Source organism: Balaenoptera borealis, assembly GCF_965194805.1.
Source record: "Balaenoptera borealis genome assembly, chromosome: 3".
NCBI classification, from domain to species: domain Eukaryota; kingdom Metazoa; phylum Chordata; class Mammalia; order Artiodactyla; family Balaenopteridae; genus Balaenoptera; species Balaenoptera borealis.
Genome location: NC_138866.1, coordinates 36,358,309 through 36,384,985, shown reverse-complemented (window position 1 = coordinate 36,384,985; position 26,677 = coordinate 36,358,309). Strand labels below are relative to the sequence as shown.

The window sequence follows — 26,677 nt, the reverse complement described above, 5'->3', positions numbered from 1 at the left end:
CATTCTTAATCTATGACAAACTCCCAAATGAACTGGCAAAGTCTTTGCTAAGAAACTCTTTATGCACTTTTGTGGCAATGATTAAACCACAAAGAGCATCCCTTAATTCAAGTTGCTGGACCTCAGAGGAAAAAAAAAAAAATCCAGATTCTGGGAACCATTTGGGATAAATGGAAACAGCCATTCTCTGGAAAATACAAATGATTTCTAGCACAAGGAACTTCAAAGAGATATCTAAATTTTTGTCCTAAATTTTTATTTTATTAATTATTTTATTTACTATTGCCAAGAATACTGGCAAAAATATTTATGTTCAAAATTTTACATCACTATAGGATCCGTTTCTAGTAAGACCTTGGATGCATTGGTTCTTTGACCCCTTATAACACATAATGAGATTCACTAAAAATTAACAAATTCGCTAAAGAGAAACCAAGCTATAATAACAATAGTAGCTATCATTTTTGCTCACTTACCACGTGCCAGACCTCTGACACACATTTTTATCCAGTCCATAGTGCAACCCTATCTGAAAAGTGGGTATCATTATTCCCCATTTTACTGAAGAGGAAAATGAAGATCAAAAAGATTAAATTACCTGCTGAGGTAAGTGTTAAAACCTGGATTCGAAGCCAGGTCAGACCATAGCCAAAGAATGTACTCGCTCTGCCACAACACAGGGCAGGAGTTTCCACTAGAAATGAAGTCACCTCACGAGGAATGGAAATTTACTATTCACAGTACAGTGAACAGAGGGTGAGGGTAAGTACCAGGCACATGGGGCAAAGGGGCAGTTGTGTTAAGCTTGATTTGTATTTAAATCCTTTAAAGAGTAGGCCAAATGACTTGGGGAACAGTAGATTTAAAATATTTTGCAGATGAGACTACAGGGGAAGCCAGCGGACACTAACAAGGGCACCATCTAGAGAAACTGGAGACACTAGCAGGGCATAAAACAAGATCAAAGTCAGGAATGGTGGGAGGCCCGCTGTGGGAGAAGAAGGCATGCAGAGCCCGGACACTCATGGGTGACTGGAATAGAGGAGAACTAGGGGGGGCGCTGTAACTGGACACCGAGTTAAAAAGAGGAAGGAAGGCGTGAGGGAGAGAGGAAGGAAGGAAAGGGGAGAAGCAAAACAAAATGGCAGTGTGATTTGGTCTAAGTACGTTTCATAACAAAAGGTCTGTGCCTGGGTCCTGCCTGGGAGAAGGGACAGGAGACTCCCCTGGGTTGCAGGAGAGGTCTTTCCCTACTTTGAGAATGGAGAGAATGGAGGGAATCAAGGAGACAGCCTTATACATCCCCATTAAACTTGGCCTCATTTTTCTAGCCCCTTTAGTTTAAACAGACCATCCATTCCCAGCAGTTTATAACTAGCTCCATATTATTGGTTAGAGCCAAAACAAAACGAGAACACACAAAAATTAAGACAACCTAATTTGGCATCATTTAAAAATTGGTTAAATAAGTACAGTTTTTCCATACAATGGAACCATTTTGAAGGAGGAAAATCTACAGGTATACATATGTGGAAAGACGATCTTGTGTACTGATGAGTAAAACAGTGTAAATGGTCAAATAGTATAGTATCCATAATAGAAATCCTTTTCTGTAAAAATAAATAGCAATCATATATTTTATTAGCATATGTATAAAAAATGTTGACAGAATATGCATCAAATTGTAGTGAATGATTATCTAGGGGATAAGGAAGGTGGATGATGAGGAACTTTCATTTTCTATGGTCTGTATTTCTGCAATATTTTACATTAGTAAAACTCTGTATTATAATTGTAAATAGAAAGGAAAAAAAATTAAGTGTTCCTGAAAAGAAGTTAAGTCTCCCAGCTCATCTCAACCAGGAAATGTGAAATTGCCAAAACATAAGTGAGACTCTTCCCATTGAATAAAACTCTTCATAATCTTAGAATCTGAGAGAATTACAGCAAATGTGGCCTGATCCTTGGGTTTCTGCCTTTCCGCAAAATAGAGTTTGGGGTGGCAGGAGCACTTCCTAGCAAAGATCCCTCTTGTTCATTGGCCATCAAGGAAATCCCCCAGTGACATGAACCAAGCAAAGAAAGCGCATTCACACCCAGAGAGCTTTCAGGAAACCAGATCCTCTCTTATCTCCATCAACAAAGGAGACTCATCTTTCACCAACTCATTGAATGAGCCCCTTTGTTTCCCCTAAAGGATCATCATATATTCTTTCCCGGCTTCTACAGAAAGTCCAGGTGCCCCAGAATTCAGCACTGAGAGGCACAGAAGGAGTCCCAGTAAAAACTTACTTGTCCACATTTTCAAGAGAGACAGGACCTGAGATGGCAGGCAACTGAGAAAAGGGGAGGGGCACGCAGGTAGGTGTAAAGTGTGAATGTGAGAATGTTTGCTTTATAACCAAGCTTCCAAACTTACATGAGCGGCACCTACATCATATGTCCCACAATAGAACAGGAGAAAAGAGAAGGGATGGAGCCTGCTTCAGGATGTTGTGGGACAGGAACCCTAAGTCCACCAGAGTGCTGACAAATATGCACTGATGCATCGTCCTGTGCCAGGCACTACTCAAGGCATAGAGAGCAGGCAGTCAACATAAAGTCCCTGATCTTGAGGAGCCTAGAGTCACCTCACAGACTCATTGAAGGGTGGGATGCCCCTGGAATACCCATCATGGTGCCTTGTATGCAGAATTGCTTGACAACTGTTTGCAAGCTTACACTTCATCAATGTCAGGGCACAGGTGTGACTGGGCTGGTCGGCTACCCTACTACTCGGTGCTTTCCAGCCTCCCAGAGACTTCCACCATCCACCAATCCTTTCTCAGCCCAGCTTCCTTTCCAAGGGCTCCTTACCCTCTCAGCCCAAAAATCATGTCCTGCCAAACTTCCTTTGACCTTTCTCAACCCACCCTTTTTCTATCAAGTTCTCAGAAAAGCGGTCTGCATTCACTGCCTTCTCCTCCGCACCATGGCTTCACTGCAACTCCGGATAATTGAATGGGACCCTCCACTAAAACTACTTTCTTGAAGGTGACTTGAGCCTCTTACAGGCTAACGGCGTCCTCCTATCCTTTCCTCTCATCCCTCTCCAGCATCAGACATTATTAACCATCCTTTTCTTGAAGCTGGATTTGGATGGCTTTGGATTCCCTTGGTTCTTCGTCCTCAGTATGTTGTTACACGGCAATCACGTTCTCCAGGTCCTCTTCCTCCGCCCATCCCTTAAGTGTGGGCATTACCCAAAGCTAAAGTCTATTCTCTTCCCTCATGTGATCCTCTCCCTTTCTGTGCTGACTGAGGGCTGTCACATCAACACTCCCAACCCCAGCGCCTCCTGGTCTCCAGATTCACTGCAGCAGCTCCACCGAAACATGAGGCCAACACTTCCCACTCTACATGGTCAACTGAACTCTTTGTACCTCCTCCCCACCCTCAGAGCTGCTCCTTCTTTTAAGACTTAAATCTCAGGAAATTAGTAACACCAACATCCCAGACACCTGAGCTAGAAAACGCTAGGTCGTATTCAACAGCTCCCCTTCCCCCCCACCTTAGTGCCACTGAATTTTAAGGACTGGCGAATATACTCTAAGACTTGAAAAAAACTGACTGGTGCCAAAGTATAAAATTAACACTGTAAAATCAAAATTAAAAATAACTCCAAGAGGGGGAGGGATGAATATACACACTACTATATATAAAATAGATAACCAATAAGGACCTACTGTATAGCACAGGGAACTATACGCAATATTGTATAATAACCTGTAAGTGAAAAGAATCTGAAAAAGAATATATATATATATATATACACACATATATATGTATAACTGAATCACTGTGCTGTTTATCTGAAGCTAACACAACATTATACATCAACTATACTCCAATTAAAAAAAAAACTAATATAACCCCCCCAAAATCCCTTCAAATATTTTTGACAGCAAAACATTACATTTAATATAGGGTACTGGTAATTTTTAATTTAATTTAATTTTTTAATTGAAGTATAGTTGATTTACGACATTGTGCCAAGCTCTGCTGTACAGCAAAGTGACTCAGTTATATACATATAGACATTCTTTTTTTATATTCTTTTCCATTACAGTTTATCACAGAATGTTGAATATAGTTCCCTGTGCTATACATTAGGACCTTTCTGTTTATCCATTCTAAATGTAATAGTTTGCATCTACCAACCCCAAACTCCCAGTCCATCCCTCTCCCTCCCCGCCTCCCCCTTGGCAACCACAAGTCTGTACTCTATGTCTATGAGTCTGTTTCTGTTTTGTAGATAAGTTCATTTGTGCAATATTTTAGACTCCACATATAAGTGATATCATATGGTATTTGTCTTTCTCTTTCTGACTTACTTCACTTAGTATGATAATCTCTAGTTGCATCTGGATACTGGTAAATTTTAATACGTTTGGTCCTTTATGTGGCAGGGCCCACAAAAATCGACAATGGGTCTGACCTCACACATAAAGTCCAGATACTTGGACTTCATAGAATCTCTTGGATTCACCTCTTCCCTTCCATTCCCATTGCCCTGGTTTAGACCCTCTTGAGCCCTTCGTTACATTTCTGCAGGATGTCCTAAAACACAGCTGACAGCACATCACTCCCCTGTTCAAAAATTTGGATAGTGCCCCCAGGATCTAAAATATAAACTACAAGCTCTTTACATGGCATTCAAGGCTGCTACAATCTAGCCTCATCCTAACTGTTAGGCCCCTCGGTCACTACATCCTCCCACTCATCCTCTGCTGTAGCCACAACAGGCTCCTATGTCGCATGTGCCCCCATTTGCTCTATGGAATGCCCTCTCCCCTACTCGGCCAGTGGGAAACTTGCACTTGTCTCCAGGGTCAGTTCAGATGGCTGCTCCTCAGTGAAGGCTGCATTCCCAGGACCCCTGGCCCAACCAATCTTAGCTTCCTGGAGACCCTGGGCAGTTTGTGATACAGTCAGTCCCACATGAGTCTTTCCCATTGCCAAACCAGAAGCTTCCCAAGAGTGGAGAGCTGTGCCTCAGTCAATCCCTCTGTGTTTCCCGCACAGCCTAGCACATAACAGACAATAATGTGTCCTGAAGTGCAGCCACCTCTTGTCCCTCCTCCTCACATCACTCTCTCTCTGCTCCACGGCTACTTGGTCCTCCATATCATTGCTGGTGTGTGTAGTGGACCCTTAGCTGGGTCTATACCAACAAAACTTGGAAGATATGAAAAACGCTGAGCTTTAAACCCATCATAACCATTCTTCATAGCGTCCTAGATTTCAGACAATGAAAAAGGCTTTGGAGTCAAGCAAATCTGGGTTCAAATCTGAAGCCTGGCACTTGATTGACTGTGTGGCCTTAAGCAAAGCTGGCTTGACTAGCCTCAACCTCCTCATCAGTAAAATAGGAATTATATCTAACTCAATGGACTGTTGTGAGAATTAAATGAGTTAAAGCATTTAAAGTCCCAAGCATGGCACCTGGCATATGACAGGGGCCCACAAGTAAGTAGCAGCAGGAAACAGAAGCAAGGTCTCAGATTTCTCAAACCATCTGACCTTGACAGAAGTTGTTCCCCTCCCTGGATGCTAATATAAAATATTCTTACATCAGTAACATGAATTCAAGACTCAAACTCCAAACTAATGAGACCTACTGTATAGCTCAGGGAACTCTACTTAGTGCTCTGTGGTGACCTAAATGGGAAGGAAATCCAAAAAAGAGGGGATATGTGTATACATATAGCTGATTCACTTTGCTGTGCAGTAGAAACTAACAACATTGTAAAGCAACTATACTCTAATAAAAATTAATTATAAAAAAAAAGATTCAAACTCCGTGGTGCTGCTTGTACATATTAAAGTCATCATGGAGAAATAGAAGGAGCATAAGATACTATACACCTGTTAAGAATGAAAGAGGGGGCTTCCCTGGTGGCACAGTGGTTAAGAATCCGCCTGCCAATGCAGGGGACACGGGTTCGATCCCTGGTCCGGGAAGATCCCACATGCCGCGGAGCAACTAAGCCCGTGCGCCACAATTACTGAGCCTGTGCTCTAGAGCTCTCGAGCCACAACTACTGAACCCGCGTACCACAACTACGGAAGCCCGTGCACCTAAAGCCTGTGCTCCGCAACAAGAGAAGCCACCGCAGTGAGAAGCCCGCGCACCACAACGAAGAGTAGCCCCCGGTCCTGCAGCTAGAGAAAGCCCACGCGCAGCAACGAAGACCCAACGCAGCCAAAAAAAAAAAAAAAAAAAAAGAGAGAATGAAAGAGGGCAATCTAATAATCTGATATAGATAGACATCCAAAGTGTCTCATCGTTAAATGAAAAGGGCAAGTTGTAGTATAGTACAAAAAATAATCACAACATACATATATATACATATGAGGGGGAGAGGCAGAGAGAGAGGTAGGACTAGGCCATGGGTCAAGAGCCCCGGGTTCTACCTGGAGCCCTGCAACTAACTAACTTTGCAACCTCAGGCAAATCAGCTCCCCTCTGCGGATCTCCCTTATTGGTTCAAAATAAAAAGGCGAGTTGAATCAGATACTCTTCGGAGAAAATTTCTAGGTTTTTAGATGATGTCTGCAAGGTGCTCAGAGAGTACCTTTTATCCATAGAGCGTCTCTCTTTGAGTTGTTCTGATGCTTTAAGCATCAGGTTTTTAAAAAGGAAAGTGCATACACTATTTCATTTTGACCTCCTTTACATTTCAACGAGAAAGCATTCCCACCATTTCACAGGCAGAGAAACCAAGTATAGACTGTGATGATTACTTGCCAGCCAAATACGCTGCTCACTAGACTGCTGCTTTTGCAAAGATTTATGACGCCAGGAGTTTTATAGCTCCCAGTTCATTCTCTGCCTCTTCCGCAGAGGAGGTGCAAGGCTTATGCAAAACAAGCAGAAGGCACTCTTTGCTGGTGGAAACAGGGCGAGATGTAAAGTGACTTCCCCTGGGTCAGAGCATAAACAAAGCTCACTCCCAGCACATTTAGGAGGTAAGTATTGAACCCTTGGGATCAACTCCGCATCCCTCCCCAACCTGGACTGAAAGTTTCACCTTGAAGATGTGTTTCACTGCAGTCATTTTCTGAGTGTTTTCTGGGTCAGACGCAGTGAGAGCAGCTAAACCGAGGCTGCCGTTGGAGTTGCTACACTGAGGGCACGGTACTGACTTACCTGCTCTACTCCGCACCCACCAGCTCACCCAACGACCTGCTGCTGGTCGAGTATTTTTCCAGTCTCCTGGGCAAAGTGGTTTCACACAGCTTTGAATGCAAGTGACCTTGTTTGTCCTCACAGGTGTGGGTCCCCGTCTTGCAGAGGGTACCTACTTCCTACCCCAGAGCAGTTTGCTTTGGTTCTAACACAGGGTCTCACTCTCTGTGCCTGTAAACACATCCATTCTTCTGATAACTTTCCACCGTGAGGGACTCTCCTGCTTCAGACTTTAAATGTCTGGGCATCGAGATTCCCAACAGATGCAGAAAGCACGTACAGAATGTAACATCCACCTTGCAGAGAAAGAAAGAGCCTGAGCCACTGACCCCACCAGCAACAGCCTAGATTTTAAATGGGAAAACCGAGACCAGACCACAGCTAACATAATACAAAGTAAATCATTCCTGAAAATAAAATAAAAAGGCTTGTTCACTCAAAAAGCACGCAGCCAGGCCACTTAACCAGTAGTCAGCCTGCTGGTAACCTTTACAATGGCAACTAGTAATCCTTGAGATGGGATAGTGACCACTGGCATCCATGGCATTCTACCTAGACCTTCTAGAAGCTGCTATTAGTTGACCCCACGCTCACTGTCACCTCTGGATCAAGTTTGCTGACTGCTGTCTGCTCATCACTGGCCTGCTTATGCCCCTCAGGACTCCCTGGGGCCTTCAGTTATCTTGGCTGAGTCCCTTCCTTTGTTTCTTTCCCCTCAGGTCCCCCGCATGAGACCTAACGTTGTCCTCTGCCCCTCTTTTTACCGGGCACATCCGTCCACGGCCTTTTGAGGGCCTTCCGTTTATCAGTTCATCTCAGAACCCCTGCACATGTTTATAAAGGCCTAGCAGCCCTGCTCACCGCCTTTGGAAGCTAAAAACCAGCTCCTATCAACCACTGGGCACAGAACGCAGCAAAAGAAGAGAGCGGTTGGATTGCAGTGGGAGTGTGTCCATGACAGAGAGTTTTGTTGAAAGAAACAAAACATTCTCAAAGGCCTGAGCAAGCAGTAGGCTGGGGAGTCCAGCCACTGGTGAAACTCACATTTTGTCCGGGTAAGGCAAAAAGCAGGGCAGAACATACCAAGAAACAAGCGCTGTAATATTTTACAAGGTAGTCGCTATTTCGACATGCCTTAAGGACAAACAAACAAACAAAAAAGGTTAAATGCACCTAGAAAAAATAAAACCTCTCTACAGGAATTTGAGGGTCTTTTCTTCTGAAATGTTTTTCTAACTCTTCACTATTATAAAGCAAATCTTGTGTATATTGCTCTGACAACACTCACTCAAAGAGCCTTTCATAGCTGCATTCTGAGGGTCAGCCTCAAACATTCACTGAAAAATGAGGTGGGAGTGACTGTATTCTCGATGAATACCTAATTTTTCTAGCACTAGACATATTCTGATGATGTAAATTAAAAGTCAGCTGTTACTTTCCCCTCTGCTAAACGGAAAGCAGTTGGGGAATACAGAGGTGGGAAGATAGCCTCCTCAGGTCTAAAGCATGCCTCTCCACTCCTTACTCCGAACCCGTCAACAGCGTGTGTCTCCCATTAACCCTTCTTCATAATTGTCTATAGGTCAGAATGTGGGGGATTATTTTCAGTGTTGAATATTCTTGAAACTTCCCTTATCACCCAATTCAACCAACACTTCTTGAGCACCGCCCATGAGCCAGACCCGGAGTTAGGCACCAGCTCCCCCGTGGGCACCAGACAAGTGTCCCTTCTTCGAGGAACTCATAATCTGAAGGAGAGTCACGCCTGTATACGGCCAGCCAGGGTACCACATGAAAAGTGACAGCATAAGAACTCAGAGGAGAGTGTAGTGTCCTCCTGGGTTAGGGAAGAGGGAAAGCATCAAAGCAGTTATGTTTGATCAGGGCCTTTAGGGACATTTGTGTAAGAGTTCACGGCTGAGGAAAGGCAAAAAGATATTCCAGCCCTAGAAAACAACAGAAGCAAAGTCATGGAGGCATGAAAATGCACCCCAAGTTTAAACAGTCATAAGCATCCAATGTGGGGTAAACAGAGAGGGAATGAAGCCTGGAAAGGAGGTTGAAACAGGTTGTGAAGGTCCCTGCCTACCTGTTTAAAGTTTATTTTGGGGCAACGGGGAATGATTAAAGGGTTTTAAAGCAGTTGAATGACTCAGTCAGACTCATGTTTTTAAAAATAATTCTGAGATCAGGGAGTAAGATGGGTTAGAAAGACAGAGACTGAAGGCCAATTATTCAAACATAGGATAAGAATAGGGACAGTGGAAATTGAAAGAAAATGAAACTTCACTTTTGGGGGTGAAGAAGGGGGCCAAGAGGTCCTATTGCTACATGGTGAGTTTGAGACCTCTTGTTACAACCAAATGAAGACGGCTAGTACACAGCTCTAAAGCAGCCTGGAACTGAGAGGGGAGACTAGGGCTAGAGATAAGGATTTAGATGCATTGGCAACCTCAACAATTAAAAACTGGTAGTGATGGGCTTCCCTGGTGGCGCAGTGGTTAAGAATACGCCTGCCAATGCAGGGGACACGGGTTCGTGCCCCGGTCCGGGAAGATCCCTCATGCCGCGGAGCAGCTAGGCCCGTGAGCCACAAATACTGAGCCTGCGTGTCTGGAGCCTGTGCTCCGCAACGGGAGAGGCCGCGACAGTGAGAGGCCCGCGCACCGCGATTAAGAGTGGCCCCCGCTCGCCGCAACTGGAGAAAGCCCTCGCACAGAAACGAAGACCCAACACAGCCAAAAATAAAAAAACAAACAAACAAACAAAAAAACTGGTAGTGAGGAGGGAACAAAAAAAGCAGAAAGAAGCAATGGTAAGCAAGCTGGGCGGAGAAAAAGGAAGCCAAAGGAGGGCATAGTTTCAAAGCAAGAGTGGTTAACAGTCAAATATTGCAGGGAACCTGGGACTTGGGTCTAGATGGAGGCCATCACATTTGACAGTATCAGACCCCTTCGAAAGCAGTTTTAGTACAGCGATATGGGGAGCTGCCTTATGACAGTGGGTATATTGTACAGTACTCATTAGCACCTTCATCCTCAGATGTCAAAGAACTGTTTCGGAAATAGGATTCAGAACATCAATTATTTATTAACAGCTAATCAGGGGATTCAAGCCTATTAGGTTAAATCAGAAAATATAAAGCAACATATAAAGGTATACAAATAATTACCTCTCTAATTTCAGATCATTTAAGATGCAGGATAAAAGAACAAAAGAAACTCTTAGAATTGAGAGCCGTGGAATACTGATGTCCACACAAATATGGTAGGCATGGTGATTCCAAGCAAGCAGTCTAGAATATACACCAGGGTTCAAGTCCAGCTTTGATCTTCTAGGTATGTAATTTTGGGTAATTAAACTTCTCTAAGCCTGAGTTTTTTATCTCTCTAATTAGGATAATAGAAATAACAAATACATATAAAAGCTCTCAGCATAGTGCCATCACATAATAAATGTTGACTTATTATAATAACTCATTATTCTAATTATGCAATTATTATAATAATGTTTCATTTAGTCTTTAATTTTTTAATCAATAACTATTTTTGAGCCACTCCCCTCTACGTACCAAGCATGACTCTAGGTGCTGGGAATATTAATTAAAAAAAAAAAAAAAAAGAGTAAGACCCAGCTCCCCATCACAAGAAGCACAGCCTAAAGGTTTAGAAGGCAAATGGACAATTACAAAACAAGATGATCCTTGCTGTAACAAAGGAATGAGAAAGGTGCTCAAAAATATTCAAGAGGAAGCACTCGGTGCTACCCCAGGACCTGGAGAAGGAGAGGGGTTGTCAGGCCAGGCTACAAAGGTGAAGTAACAGTCATTACAAGGAAATCTGTGAAGAAATTTTAAGGATAATAATAAATATTAAGGTGCCATCACACTCACACACACACACACACACACACACACACACACACACACACACACCTGAAAAAGTCAGAAAAAGAAGGTTCTTTGCCCAAGGGCAAACAGCAAGAGAAAAGGAGCTGGAAGCAACCCAAACTCTTGTCATCCAGCTCAAGGAGTTATTTTGGCTGAAATAATCATCATGTAATATTTACACTCTTCCCACCTGAGTTTGGGCTACATGTCCTACAAAGCAAATTAAACATCTCTTGCCTGTCCTCTAAAAGTCTACAGTTTAAAAATAGGTAACTAACACAGGGACAAATTCAAGAACTTTGATGACAAACTACCCCCTCAAGATAGTGTTCTCAAATGAACAATTTTCAAGTTCAGTTTGGTCCCAAAGGTGAGGATGTTAATAGATTTTGCCCTTCCCTCTGAAAACAACAAATATCAGGGAGAAATTTTAAAATTGCATGGTTTGGTTTCTCAAAAAGTCAAAAATAGAATGATCCAGCAATATACTGGAGTATACTTCTGAGTATATACCCAAAGGAAGTGAAAGCAGGATGTTGAAGAGATGTTTGTATATCCATATTCATAGCATCATTATTCCCAACAGCCAAGAGTGGAAGCAGCCCAGGTGCCCATCAGTGGATGAACGGATAAACAAAATGTGAAAAATACATACAATGGAATATTATCCAGCCTTAACAAGGAGGGAAATTCTGACACATGCTACAACATGGATGAACCTTGAAAACATTATGCTAAATGGAATAAGCCAGTCACTAAAGACAAATATGATATGATTCTGCTTATCTGAGGTACCTAGAGTGGTCAGATACATAGAGACAGAAAGTAGAGTGGTGGTTGCCAGGTGCTGTGGAGTGTTAGTGGGAGTTAGTGCTCAGTGGGCACAGAGTTTGAGCTTTGGAAGATGAAAAATGTTCTGGACAAGGCAGTGATGATGTGGCTACACAACAATGAGCACATACTTATGCCACTGAACTGAGCACTTCAAATAGTTAAAAAGGAAACTTTTATGTTACATATGCTTATCATAATTTAAAACAGTTTTTCAAACTCGAATGGTTGCCATGCTCATTAAATGCCTGTTCTTCATCACTTAGGGGCAAATAAAAACACCCCGTTTCTGACATTTAGATGCAATGCCATCTGAGGAAGGGACAAGAGACCGAGGCCAGGCGTATCAGAAAGTTCTTTATCCAAAGGAGCAGCGTCCAGTTACCATTCCCTGGGAACGGACATCTTTGTAACCCACTAAGAAGGTGGCCTTTTTGGCAGCCATCATCTGACAAGTTTTTATTAAAATAATCCCCGTGTAACAGCATCACCCCACTAGGGAGTGACTGTCAAAGTGCACATTCCAAAAATTACTAGTTGAACTTCTATGTGCAAAAGCACTAGGCTGAGCTTTATGCAAGATCTGTGACTGAAATTCATAAATCAGTTCTTGCTCTTAAGAGATGTCTAGTTGAACAAATAATAGACACAAGAAAAGTTAAATAACAGTAAAAGAAGTCTATGATTATGTTCAATTAAGTAGTATATGTAACTAGCCCTTTAACAAACTTGGAGAAGGGAGAGATGACTGGGGGCTGGAGTGTTCCAGGAAGACTGATGCAAAAGACTCTGGATGAAAGGTTCAGGACTCAGTAAGTAGAAGCAGATGAACCTGGTTCAAGTAGTGGGTTTGTGATGGGAAGTGGTAAGAGAGAAGGATAGAAAGAGATGGGAGCCAGATTACAATAGCTCTTAAAAAGTCACTTTCTGAGTTTGGATTTCCGCCTCTACCGACAGAGGAACCACTGTAGGTTTCTGAGAAGGGCCACTGTATGATGAACACGATGTTCCCATGTGGGGTGGCTTTGGAGAGGGAGACCCTTAATTGGTAGAAAGTTGGATTCCAGCCCATTGAAGTATACACCCGCGGGCCACTGAGTCACAAAAAATGAAACCAAACACGTGCTTTTGTTAGGTTAAAGTTAGGGCTTTAAAATGTGTCAGGCCATATGCTTATAGATGCACTGAATTTTTCTTGAAGGATACACAGGAAACTGCTGACATTGGTAACTTTTTAGGAGTAGGACTGGAGGTAGGGGAAGGAAGACTTTGACCTTTCATTGTGTACCTTGTACAACGTGGATACACTTCTCAACCATGTGCATGAATTCATTTTATAATTTTAAAAGTTCTTTTTAAAATGACAACCAGGTAGTGTTAAAAAGTGGGCTCTAATCAGCAAATTCAAAACATTTCTAATTACAAAAGGTGACATGTATCTCAATCTTGTTTGTACCATATCTTAATCTCTATCACATATAGTGGAGATGTTGTGAGAATGACCTAAAAGGAATGGTACAAAGCACAGAGAACTAACTGCACATCTGAGGCTTTACCTCAAAACAAACAGATGAGCCACTCATAATAAAACACCTTTTTGGTGTATCTGCCTGAGTCTATTCCAAATCAACTCCCCACTGAAAACAAAAATCAAAAATAGTAGCCCACAGTATATTTGATAAGACATATCCCCATCTCAGTAAGTGGCTTTTTCATCCTTCTAGTAGCTCGGAGCAAAACCAGTTGAATCATCCTTGACTTATTCTTTTTCTCCCATCTTCTATATCCAAGTTCCATCAACTCTACCTTAAAGATTTATCCAGAAGCCAGCTGCATGTCACCAAACCTACCACCCTCACCCTGGTCCACCATCTCTAACTGGACCACTTACAGTAGCTTTCATTCCACTCCCTGCTTCCACTCTTGTCCCATACAATCAATCTTCCACAGGACAGCCAGAAAGATCCTCCTAAAACACCAATCTGAACAAGTCACTCCCCTGCCCACAACTTCCTGTGACTTCCTATCGTATGGCTAAGACCCAAAGTTGTCGCCTGGCCTCAAAGCCTGCATGATCCAGACCCAGTTTCCTCCCCAACATCACATCCTGTGCTCCCCCCTGGCTCCCAACACGCCAGTCACACTGGCTTCCTGCCCACTCCTTGGACACAGTAGCGACCCCATCTTTGGGCCTTCATCTCAACCAATTCAGGTTGAGAGATCCCCTCAACCTGAATCTCTTCCCCCAAACGTCCCTGTTCCCCCGCCTCGCTTCATTTGGGTCTCTAGTCAAATGAAAACTCATCAGAGAGGCCTTTCCCGGCCATCCTACATCAACTTCTAGAACCACCTCCCTCTCTTTCCCTTTGCGCTATTTTTTCTTTATATCACCTGAAAGTATGACACTCGTCTGTCATTTGTCGTTGTTTAGTACCCGCCTCACCCAACTAGAATGTGCTCCATGATGTCAGCCCTTTTTTTTGCCATCTTCACTGCTATATCCCCTAGGCCTAGAATATGCCTGGCAAATAAATGAGAGCTCAATAAATATTTGTTGAAGACTGAAGTAAGCACAAATCAAGGCACCCAAGATCACTGGACAAAAAGAGGTTTTTGAAGCCCCAAATGAGGCATATGCATAACAATGCCCAGTAAATTTGGGGTAAGAGAATGAAAAAGCCAAAACATCAATTGACAGCCATATAAGTCCATCGCTTATCTACAGCATGCTGGGAATCCACATGTATGCTTGACATTAAGTCATACTTTGCAACATCATCTGTGTACAGGCTGGAGGGCCATCCTTAAGGTTTTGTGGCTAAAGAGTAAATACGGTAACAACTTTCCTCCTCCCTTTCTCCAGGACCAATGAGCTTGGACTGAAAATTCTGCTGAAGAAAGAAAGCAATCACTGTCTCACCCAGAAGGCCCAGAATATTCAATTATTCCATGGAGAAGGTCTAGACAAAGCCCCAGCCTTGGAACTAGGAAACTAGGTCAAAGTCAAGTTCTACCACAAATTCAGGGACCTTGGGCAAATCATTGTATGTTTCTGATCCTGTTTCTTTGACTGTAAAGCAGGAATGATGACATGTTCCCTGTTTCTTCACATGGTCATTGTAGAATAAAATGAGATGATGCACTTACAAAGGCCTCCTGCAAACTAAGTGGACCATACATCATGTGTGGTCATCAACTTGTACTGGCTGATCTCTAGTTCACATTCCCTTCTCTTTTGCTGGTGAGCTTTGTCTAAACAAGGATCTGATCAGGTCCCTCCCCTGCTCAAAACATTCACTGATTTCAGCTTGAAACTTCAATGGTTCAAACTTCTTCACAAACTGAACCCAAACCATTTTTAGGGTCACACCTCCAGTCCATTCCTGTGCTGTGGCCTGTACTCCAGCCACAGAGAACTACTCCTCACCCTCTAATCTAATCATGATCTATTGCACGTCTATGCCAGGCTATGTGCCTAGGGCCCCACCCTCACCCATCCTCCCTTCTTCCATCAGGAAAATCCTAGACACTCTCCAGCCTAAATCAGATGCTTCCCCCTGTGGGCTTTTTCTCAGGCACCCTGTTGAATCACTGCTTGTTTGCAAGTCCTTTCTCCCATCGGACCAGTGGGTCTCCATCAGATGTTGTGTGTCCTCAACATATAACAGGGTAATGCATACAGTAGGTGGCCAGTGTTTGTTCTTTCCGAATACGGCTCTCTCAGGCCTCTCCAGTTCTAGCTCCCTATGACTTACGGCTTGGAGTAAGTGTTATGAAAGGCCTTTTCTTACTCTTCTACCCCTGAGGAAATATTCTTGAAGGTGAAACTGATTGAACACTCCTAGGGGGCTTCTAGAAACAGGCATGAACTGAGCAGAGGGACAGAATGAAGCTAGTGGCCTCTTTCCAGTCCTCATAAGTTATGTGTTTAAGGTGTGCTTCATTTTATTTGAGGTGCTTTGAATTCTCTAGTGAGACACACCCATATTTAAGTCTGGTATAAATGGAAATGATTTTCAACTTATTTTCAGGATTATCCAATTTTCTCCTTTTCATGCTGGAGGGAACTCTTTTATTTATTTATTTATTTATTTATGGCTGAGTTGGGTCTTTGTTGCTGCACGCGGGCTTTCTCTAGTTGCTACGAGCGGGGGCTACTCTTCGTTGTGGTGCGCGGGCTTCTCATTGCAGTGGCTTCTCTTGTTGCAGAGCACGGGCTCTAGGTGTGCGGGCTTCAGTAGTTGTGGCAGGCGGGCTCAGCAGTTGTGGCTCGCAAGCTCTAGAGCACAGGCTCAGTAGTTGTGGCACACGGGCTTAATTGCTCCGCGGCATGTGGGATCTTCCCGGACCAGGGCTCAAACCCGTGTGCCCTGCCTTGGTTAAGGTGGATTCTTAACCACTGTGCCACCAGGGAAGCCCCTGGAGGAAACTCTTGAATTGACTATAATTCAAAGCAATTATTGTTCTTTAGCTGTCAAGGTGCCCTGTTATTCTTTTCATAAATATCCTGGATGATCTGAGCCCAGTTCAATGCAAACTCTATTTTTTTTCCCCTAGCCCTGTACCTTTTCAGTTGCTAAATTTACAGCATTAAAATGAAAGGAAGCCCCACTTTTGCCCCCACTGCTAACATGATATATGTCTGGATTTTAATTGCCCTTGTAATTATACTCTTGGCCAGGTCTGCACCACTGGTTATGTTTCCTACCATTTCAGGTCTCGAATGGAGGGTATAATTTTGCTTTTGAATTTGAAATTTGGAATAATATACTTCAAGAGCAATTTAGTGACTGGGCTTAGATTAAAACAGGTATTTGACAGTCCCAATAATTCCCTAAAGTCTTTTCCTTCTCTATTGCTCCAGAAATGCTACATGATTATTTGTCTTAAAATCTGTATTGTCTCAAGATACCTGTTGTGTAAAAATGCATACATCTGTACACCTAACAGGCAATGGGGAGGTTATGGAACAGTTTAGAGTTGAATGCTCCTTATGTCTTCTCTCCTATCTCCAAAACCTTTTTAAGATTTCACTAGGATGAAGGTATTGGATATTAAAATATATCCTCTCACAATCTCCCTCAAAGGAAAGAAAATGTCAGTGGTTTAATATTAGGCAGAACTTCAGGAAATAAACCCAATACTGGCCTTGAGAGAGAGACAGGAAAGAAATGGTCTAGAATGGTAAGAAGCATGGAAGGCACGTACCACCACTGCACATAAATGACCAGGTAAATTACAGTTAGGTCTCACCTTCAAGCAAGTAGCTATGCAAATAGAAGGCTAGACTCAATGACCTCCAAGGTCCCTTCCCAGTCCAATAGCGTTTGCCTCATGAATTTTTTATAGTCATCCTCCGTCCTATCACGCTGTCCCCATGCATCATCAAGCTCTCCTGGCCAATTCCACGACTGAAAGGAAAATCTGTTTTCAAAAAATCCATGCTTTGAATACTGCCAAAATTACAGTTCTGTCCTTGAAACAATGACCTGCACATAATGGGCATGGCTAAGTACCTCTGAGCAAGGAAGTGTCCAATACCTTTAGCAATATTTTTAAAGTTTCTTTGATATATGCAGAATTATTACCTGAGGCCTTGAGAGTGAAAGATTGTGAAGCTAAGAGACAGTCCTATAACCAAACTTTCCAACTTACACTTCTATATCCTCTGCCGACTTCTGAACCTTAAAAGAGGGTGGAACTGAACAGCTGAGTTTGAATCCCAGCCTCACCTCTCATCAACTGAGTGATGTGAGGGAAATTACTTAATCTCCTTGAACCTGTTTCCTCACTTGTAAAATGTTGATTATATGAGCTACCTTGAAGAGTTATTGTGACAACTGAGTAGGACAATATAAAGAAAACTCTGAGCATTCATTTACTCGTTCCCTCATTCATTCAACAAAGATTAACTGAGTGTGCACCACCAGCCAGGCACCGGGCTAGACACTGGTATGTAAAAGACAGAAAAAAAAAAAAAAAAAAGAAGGAAAGCTACTGTTATTTTTATTTACCAAAAACAAGCCTGTTTCCAGAACTGTGGCAGAACCATCAGATTTTGACTCTAGTTCAAAACTTTCATTCACAGCTAGTTTGCCTAAAATAGTCATTTTTAGTTTGTCATATAGGAGAGTCTGCCTCCTGCCACACCTTTACCTACCCCGAAGCTAACCATCTAGCAGGTATTTTGCTAAAAGACACCTTCAGAACACTTGGGAGAAGCAATGACCAGAGCAAAAAGTGGTATCCCAGCTCTCAGCTGGGCAAGCCACTCAGGAAAACTTGATACGCCTGTGCTACAAGGCCCATCCTGGATGCCTGGGAGGTCTGGGGTGCTTTCAATTCCATGAGCAGACTGAGTCTTCTGAGAATTTGGGATTAACAGGACTGGCTCATCCCCAATCATTGTGACTGGACCACCGATAAAGAGAAGGGCAACAGCTAAAGGGGTCTAACGGCCACGTTTTTGTAATGTAGGGCTTATGTCTTTCAGCTGTACTTTATGCTAGGATTTGATAAAGGTCTGTATAAATGACCCACTTCTGAGGAGTCAGTTAGTTTCAAGGCTGGTGGGCTCTTCTTCAGTGTGAGCCTAATATTCCTTTTTCTAACTAGCCCACAGCCTCCAGGCAAGTAAAAGCCTAGCTGTGTTGGGTATTGAGCATTCAGTACACTTAAACATTTTGCACTTACAAAAAAGAGCTTCCCAAGACATTCTGGAACCCACAGCTCCTAGCAAAAGAGTTAAAGTCTGATACTGGAATAGGAAATGACCTGCTCTAGGTCATAGGATCAGAGGGTGGTCAAAGAGGGAATTCTAGAATAAAATTTGGTACGATCTTTGAAATTAAGAATCGGTTAGTGGATAGTACAGAGGTGCCTAAAATTTTTGATTTGCACACTCCTCTCATTCAAGAGCCGCCTGAATCACTTTCCTTAGGAATTCAAGTATAGATCGTGACTAACTCAAGGCTGTGGACTTTGCAGGGCTGCCTGCTACCTGGAAGTGACAGCCTAGCCTCCCCTCACAGGAGTTCTGGGTGCAAAAATACTGTCACTATATATCCACCCCCCTCCACCATCTGATGCATACAAAACTGTGGTTTCTTTTCATTTTCCTTCAGTGAGTTAAGCGTATTGCTATTAACTCCTGGCGCCTCTAATTCCTCACTGAAAATAGTGGTTTGGATATTAATAGGCTGTAAATCAAGACCCTACCTGGGGCTCGTTGTCACGGAAACGGTACTCAAGCCTACCGCTACTTCCCCACCTTTGGACGTCTGGGCGAGTTGGTGGGAGTTGGGGATTGTTTTAAAGTTCCTGTTATTTCTCCCACTTTCTGCTATTTCTCAGGGCCAAGTTGTTGGAGAAAGAGGAACCCGTGAGGCAAGGGAGAGTAGAGTGGACCGTAGCAGCTTGGAGAAGCGGAACTCTTTGTGAGAGGAAGGGTGGGGGTCCTTGGAGGATGGCTTGGGGCACGCTGATCTCTCCTTCTTGGGGCTGCACCCGGCCAGTCTCCGCGTCGTTCTCAACGCTCGGAGACCCGGCCCCTCCGCCGCCCTGCCCTCCCTGCCTGGGCGCTGGGCTACTGGGGAGCGCGCAGACAAGTTCCCCAGAAGAGAATCTGAGTGGCCCCAGGGCTGAGGAACCCGGCAGAGAGGGCAGCGCGGAGGTCCGACAGGCTTGAGGCAGAACTCCCTTCGTCCCCACGCCGGGGTCCTGGAGGAGGCAGCCCGAGACCAGAACACGCACCCCCCTCACCGCCCTCCCAGCGCCCCCGGGCGACGCTCCAGGATCCGGCTCTCCAAAGCAAGCGCCCAGCTTGCCAAGCGCCGCCGAAGCCCACGAGGATTCCCGCGCCCCGGGGCGATAGCTGCCGCAGCCACCAGGGCCTCCCACGGGCTCTACGCCCGGCACCCAGGGCTGGGTCCCCACCCGGTCCCCTGGGCCCCGTGCGTCACGCGCCCCCTGGGCCCAGCGCCTCCGCTGCGCTCGCGCCGCGCGCCCCAGCCTCGCGCATCCGCACCCGCACCCAGCTCCCTCGGGCCGCCGGGCCCTCCCGGGACTCACCTGCGCTGGGGCTGTAGCGGCGGCCACCCCGAGCCCGGGGGTGGCAGCGGCGGCGGCGCAGGGGGAGGAGGGCAGCGCGGGGCTCCTGGCACAGCGGCCGCCGGGCGCCTGGTGCTGCCGAGCCGCGGACCCGCCCAGAGATATAAATAACATTATCTGAGGAGGGACATTCCTGCCGGGGGACATCGCTGCTGCCGGGACCAGATAGTCCCGCGGCGGGGGCGGGGAGGCGGGGCCGCAGCCTCCCGCAGAGCCAGGCCCAGCCCCAACCTTCCCCACCCACTCCCGCACCTGCCAATCAGCCTCCAAGCCCGGGGCCACCTGCCCGGCCTCCGCCCGGCTCCCCGGGCCGGTCTCCGCCCCCCTCCGGACTGCATGAGCCCGACCCGCCAGAGGCCAGAGTCGGCCGCAGCGCCCCCCATCGCTGCTCACCGCCCCTCACCGCGCGCTACCCCGAGCCCCCTGCAGCGGCGAAAGGATTTGGCTCGGCAGCTCCGGCCTAATTCGTGCGCCCGGAGCGGCGAGTCTGGCCACGAAAATGAGCCCTCCAGTCTTTCCCGCCCTGCGTTCCCACTGTATACAGTCAGGTTTTTAAAATATATTAAAAGACACGCTTAGGCCGTAGGGTAGGCAAAACGGGCGCCCCGGCAGTGCGCCCCCGCTGCGGCGGATTTGGGAGGGACAGATTGTTCCCGGGGGCTGGTGTGTTAGAAAGCGTCCTCCGGGCGGGCTTCTCCTGGATGGTAGTAAGAACAGACGCTGGGAGGGCTCGGGTGGGCTCTGGGCCCGAAACCCGCGCCCCCAGCCTGAGGGCTCGGTGTCTCCGTTTCTGTTTGCAATCCTGGTGTGGTCCAGGCGGACCGGGCAATGCTGGCGGGGCGCAGCCCGCAGTCCCATGGCTCGCACGTTACAGGGACTGTAATCAACAGGCAAGCTGCCACCCCAGCCCACCGACACCTCCTGGCCAGACCCGGTTTCCAGGCGAGCGGAGGCTTCCGCACGCTGGGTGGGGTGGGATGCTGTAGGCCAGAGAAAACACTAGAAGCGATGGTGCCAGAGAGGAAAGACAAAGCATCTCCGAGTCATCTCGGGAGAGAGACACAGAAGTGGCAACTTGCAAGGCTATCCACTTTGTCGACTTTCTTACTATACAAGGTCATTGTTCAGTAAGGCTTGGTGGTACACCTTGCTGCAGCTTTCATCTCTTCTCTCCATCAGCCGTGCTGAGACAGTTTCTCACCAGACATCAGCCCAGGTAATCTCAGCTATTTTGGAGATGACAGTGGAGATTTAAAGCGCAAAGATGATAAAAGAGTTTTAACTTTGATGATGCCTAGTGTTCTTAACAACGAAACAGTCTTACTCCTCGTTATTTGCTTGGGAGTATAATTATGCTGTTTTCCAGGATTCACCAGGAAAAGGGTGTTTAAGTGCCAGATGTGTGTGCTTAGTTTATATATTGAACATATGCAAAGATACTTCACTTCCTGCTGCAGTCACACTTCTTGAGAGTGGGCATTTAGACATTGAGATGTGCCAGGTGGCGCAAACTCCATAGATGTTACAAAGCCACAGAACTCTCCACACTACCACCTTGTTGTCTGGGCCCTTATTAAGCTCAATTTCCCAAGACACACTAGTAATAGAGGGAAGATAATAGAAGAATATTTGTGGTCACCCATTAGATTAGCAGTGATCCACCCTTCCCCCTTTCTGATAACATTTAAGAATCCATTTGTTTTTTTACTGAGTTAGAAACAACAAGGTCTTTTTCATTTAAAAATTAAGAACCAAATTCTGGCAAGGAAAACTCAAGAAAAACAGGCCAACTTCAAAGGCTGAGACTATCATATATCTCAAGTAGAAATCTTTGTTCTATTTTTGAAATAAAAAAACTGAGAGAAATTATGTATTTGTGTTTTTAAAAAGCCTTGTGTAGATAAACTTATTAAATAAATTCATGATTCCCTAGAATTGCAGCTCTGCAGCTACATAATTATATACTACATAAAACAGACAATTCCTTAGCTTTAGGTTTGTGGCTCTGAACTGAAAAGTTGTACACATATATTTCTTTGTAGCCTTAAAATTTATAATTTTCAACCATGAGAAAAAAATAATATGGTAAAAGCACCAAATCAGTGGACAGATTACCCCAGGATTTTACAAACCTGTTCAGCTGCTTTAGTTATTTCCACTTTAGCTGAAATCTAAATAATTCAATACAACCTCATTTGCTACAGAGCCTGTAATCCTGACAGCATCCCCACATGCCTGACAGCTAATAGAGTTACAGTGAAATGATAAATTAGGACTGAGGGAGAGAGGAAGTTTAGAAGTACAGAGGAAAAGGTTATTGTCAAATAAGGAGGGAGGAAAATGGCAGATCCCAGGGAGTGGGAATGAGAAACTGGGGAGAGTGAAATAGGTAAGAAGGAAAAGCTCATATAAGGGTTCATATTTGAAGTCATTGCTGTGGGCAGCAGGGATTAATTCTGCAGGGACTTCCTGAGAAGAGTTCATAAAGCCTCCCTGAATTGTCTATCAGAAAGGTGGGAGATTGGTCCTCATCCTGGTTGGTCAAGGGACTGTCCCCCTAACCCCCTATTCCATGTTGACAGCCCACACTTCCAAGCTACCAAGCAAGCTCCTAACTGGCAATCTGCAGTTCTAGGGCCACAGAGAAGGTGTGCATTTGAAACTAGATGCTGTCAGCCAGGAACTGGGGCTTCTACTTAACCAGGAAGTGAGAGGAAGCCCTCACAGAACTGTCAACCCAGCTCCAGCTAAAATCAATAGGTGAGAAGCGGATATAAGTCAGGACATTAGAGGAATCTGACACAAGAAGGAACTTTCATTTTCTATTTCTATATTCTCTGAATTCTTCACATTGAGCTTGTATTATTTAATAATTAATTAGAGATAATAAAGAAAATAATAAGTAGAGATTGGGTCAAGATGGTGGGTTGAGCCCATGCATTTACCTTCTCTTCCATCCTAAATCTCATAAAAAGATATGTCTTAAAGAGAATAGAAATCTAACAGCACAGGGAAATAAGAAAAAAATGTGATCAATTTTCCAGGAATTTTTAGGAAATCCTGAAATATAGAAGAGAGAGACAGGACCTGATCTAGAGAAAAACAAAGTTAGAGGAAATCAAAACAGGTTCAGGAGAAGGAATAGTTTAGGGAAATTCCAAGCAAGAGTCAAAGGATACAAGAGGAGGTGGTGGGGGGGAACTTAGGATAGAATAATTCATTGAGGAGTCCCCTCCCCTGCTGGCCTTAAGTACCAAATGCTTGCCTGTGGGATAAAGTTAGTGGGGATCCTGGAACCAGAGGGGCAGAGCCCAAGTATATACTGACCGCTAGAAGTAATAGGGAACTTTCACTCTCTCTGGATAGCATGTTGTGCCCTTCCTTCACGGTTCCTGAAAACAGGCTATGATTAACAGAACAGACGGGCAAACCGATCCTCAAATAAAAGATGATCGGACTATCAAAATCACCAAAGATTTTGTCAGCGGAGGGGAACCAATACCATGAAAGAAAAGCACAAAACACAACTAACAAAGAAGTAATATCAGAGGAAACTAAGTTAATAAAGGAAACAGAAGATAAAATTTAAATGAATTTAAATTTTATTCAGCAAGATTTGAAAGGATATTGTATCCATGAAAAATAATCAGTGAGAAAACATAGAGATTTAAAAAGTGGTTTCTGAAGTTTAAAATTCATTAGCTGATCAGCAGAACTGATCAAGTTAAGAGCAGATTAGTGGAAACAGAAATTCTCCCCAAACAGAGGGCAAAAAACAAGGAGATGGAAAGTTTGTGAGAATGGTTGAAAGTCATGGAGGCGAGATCCCCAAGTTCCAATATCTGTTCCAATAGAAGTTACAAAAGGAGAGAAAAGAGAGAGCAGATGAGATGATAATAAGGAGAAAGTGGAATAAAATTTCTCAGAGTTGAAGAAAAATATGAATTTTCAGATTCAATAAAAGCAGTTTAAAGCAGGATAAAGATTTTTAAATACAGTTTACAGTTGTATGTACAGTTTAAAGTTTATGATTTGATTCTAAGACCAAAGAACTTGAAAAACTTAAATCATAAACCAAAAATATAGACTAGACTAGCTTTCTGTGCCTTGAATTAAATTAATCCTAAAAACTATTTTTACTGAATCACAGAACCAGTTATTTGTTTGAAATTTTAAGACTACTGTGACTTAGAAATGAACATGTATCAGAAAGCTACTTAAAAACAGAAATACAGGGCTTCCCTGGTGGCGCAGTGGTTGAGAATCTGCCTGCCAATGCAGGGGACACGGGTTCGAGCCCTGGTCCGGGAAGATCCCACATGCCGCGGAGCAACTCGGCCCGTGAGCCACAGCTACTGAGCCTGCGCATCTGGAGCCTGTGCTCCGCAACAAGAGAGGCCACAACAGTGAAAGGCCCGCGCACCGCGATGAAGAGTGGCCCCCGCTCGCCACAACTAGAGAAAGCCCTCGCACAGAAACGAAGACCCAACACAGCCATAAATAAATAAATAAATTTATTAAAAAAAAATAAAAAAAAAAAACAGAAATACGAAGCCAAATAAACCCAACCCTACCCAATGTTCCCCTCATTCAAATCTCTGCTAACAATGCAAAAATCAAGAACTCATGGTTATGAACAGAAAACTTCGAAATAGTGCCTAGAGCTCAAAAAACATTAGTTCCCTTCATCTTTGCCTTGTCACCAAGAGATGTATTTCATAAAACTAAACTGAAATTTCTGTTCCATTTCTGGGAGCATCTAGGGGAACCACAGTCTCCACAACTTCCAAAGACAAAGCAGCAGGAGGACCCATTTGAAAAGCCCACCATTTACAATATAGAGGCACTGAGGGCAAAGGACTACAGGACTAAACTTCACCTTCAGATGCCTCAAACAGAATGGTCCTTGCAAGGAATCTGAAAACTGGCAGTGAGTGTGTAAATACCAAACTGACCTCCCTCTAAAGGAGCAAGTGACACCAATTTCAAATTTCCCTCCACCGATAATGGAAAGGAGCAAGGCTTACATCCTGTCATCCACCAGTGCATGGAAGCACTAACCAGGCTTTGGAATAAATGGGCATCTTTCCTTCTATAGCTGTGCCTGAGCTTTCCTTCCTTTCCAGGATTAGATTTTCCATTACCTAAGAGATGTGAACTTGTGCAGATGTAATAGCAGGCTTATACTGGGGTGTGATGATAAACTGGTGTCTGAAGGCGCTTATGTTCTGCTGCAGTTGCCTTGTTCAGGCTGTATTAGTTTGCATGGGCTTCCATGACAAATACCACAGACTGGGTGGCTTAAACAACAAAATTAGTTTTCTCACAATTGTGGAGGATAGAAGTCCGAGATCAAGTTACCGGCAGGGTTGTTTCTTCTGAGGCCCCTCTCTTTGGCTTGTAGGTGGCCATCTTTTCCCTCTGTCTTCACGTGGTCTTTCCTTTGCGTGTCTGTGTCCTAATCTCCTCTTGTGAGGACACTAGTCATATTGGATTAGGGCCAGCCACATGACCTCATTTTACCTTAATTACCTCTTTAAAGGCTCTATCTCCAAATCTGGTCACTTTCCGAGGTACTTGGGGCTAGCATTTTAACATATGAATTTGGAGGGCAGGCCACAATTCAGTCCATAACCCAGGCCTCATCTTTTCTCACATGAATTGCTTATAAACCTCCTAACTGCTGTCCCATTCTCCAGTTTCACTCTCCTTCAATTCTTCCCTCACATAGTAGCCAAAGTACACTTTCTAAAAAAGAAATCTGATCATGTCACTCCGCTACTTTAAATCATCCAGTGGCTCCCTGTTGCTTTCGGGATACAGTTTTAAGTTTCCCAGCACTTAGCACAGCCCCTGACACACAAGATGTACTTAATAAAGGCCTGACGAGTAAGTGAGTGAATAAGTGAATTAATGAACAAATAAATCATGCAAACTAAAAGAGAGTTGCTGTTCTGGAGGCCAACCAAAGAAGTAGGTAATTGAAAGTCATTTCTACTTGGCTTAAAAATATATATTTGTGATTTTTTTTCAGGAGAATCACTTTCCTATTTATGTTTGAGTAAATTTATTTAAATAAATTCACATTCCCAGAGACATAATTGGCAATATTTGTGTCTGAATTTCACCAGCTCCTCGGCTACCTTGGCACATTCATACCTAACTTACTGTCTGTGGATGAGAAATGAAGTCAATTAAGTAGGTTTTATGTTCACACCCACTACCAAGTTCACCTGCCATCTTCCAATGTTTCATTCATAATGAGGTACAGCAAATACAATAGTGATGGTTCAGCTCTGTGGACTTTGTCTGCTCCACCCTCTCAGTGCCGTTTTCAGACTTCATCATGGGGCAGTGGCCCCACTCCAAACCCCACGCTCCAGTATGCCAAAGCCTTGAGCACGTAGGATTAAGAACATAGGAAGGTGGATCACAAAGCATTATAAGCAGTGAGTTGGTGTTGATATTAACACTCTGTCTTGAGTACTCCACAAAGTGGATAGTCTGTATGTGAATAATCAAAAGTGCCTAAACCTGAAGCCTTTGTTCTCTTATAAATATTTATCAAGCCAGGAACTCAAATCAAGGACAGAAAATATAATTTAGAACTTGAGTTT

General features: G+C 44.1%; 1 protein-coding gene and 1 long non-coding RNA gene across 3 annotated transcripts in view; one reads left to right on the top strand and one right to left on the bottom strand.

Moving 5' to 3' along the window:
- Nucleotides 1-20,193, bottom strand: part of SPTB (spectrin beta, erythrocytic) — a 123,370-nt gene extending 103,177 nt beyond the window's left edge. For both annotated transcript variants that reach the window (XM_082386414.1, XM_082386412.1), the window contains exon 1: nt 20,022-20,193. The gene's annotated coding sequence lies outside the window, so the exon portion shown is untranslated. The remainder of the gene's footprint in view (nt 1-20,021) is intronic.
- A 120-nt stretch (nt 20,194-20,313) lies between these two features.
- Nucleotides 20,314-25,153, top strand: LOC309625768. The gene is made up of 2 exons (XR_014242754.1): nt 20,314-21,276; nt 24,824-25,153. It is a non-coding gene; the product is annotated as an uncharacterized lncRNA (long non-coding RNA).
- Nucleotides 25,154-26,677: the final 1,524 nt, after the last annotated feature.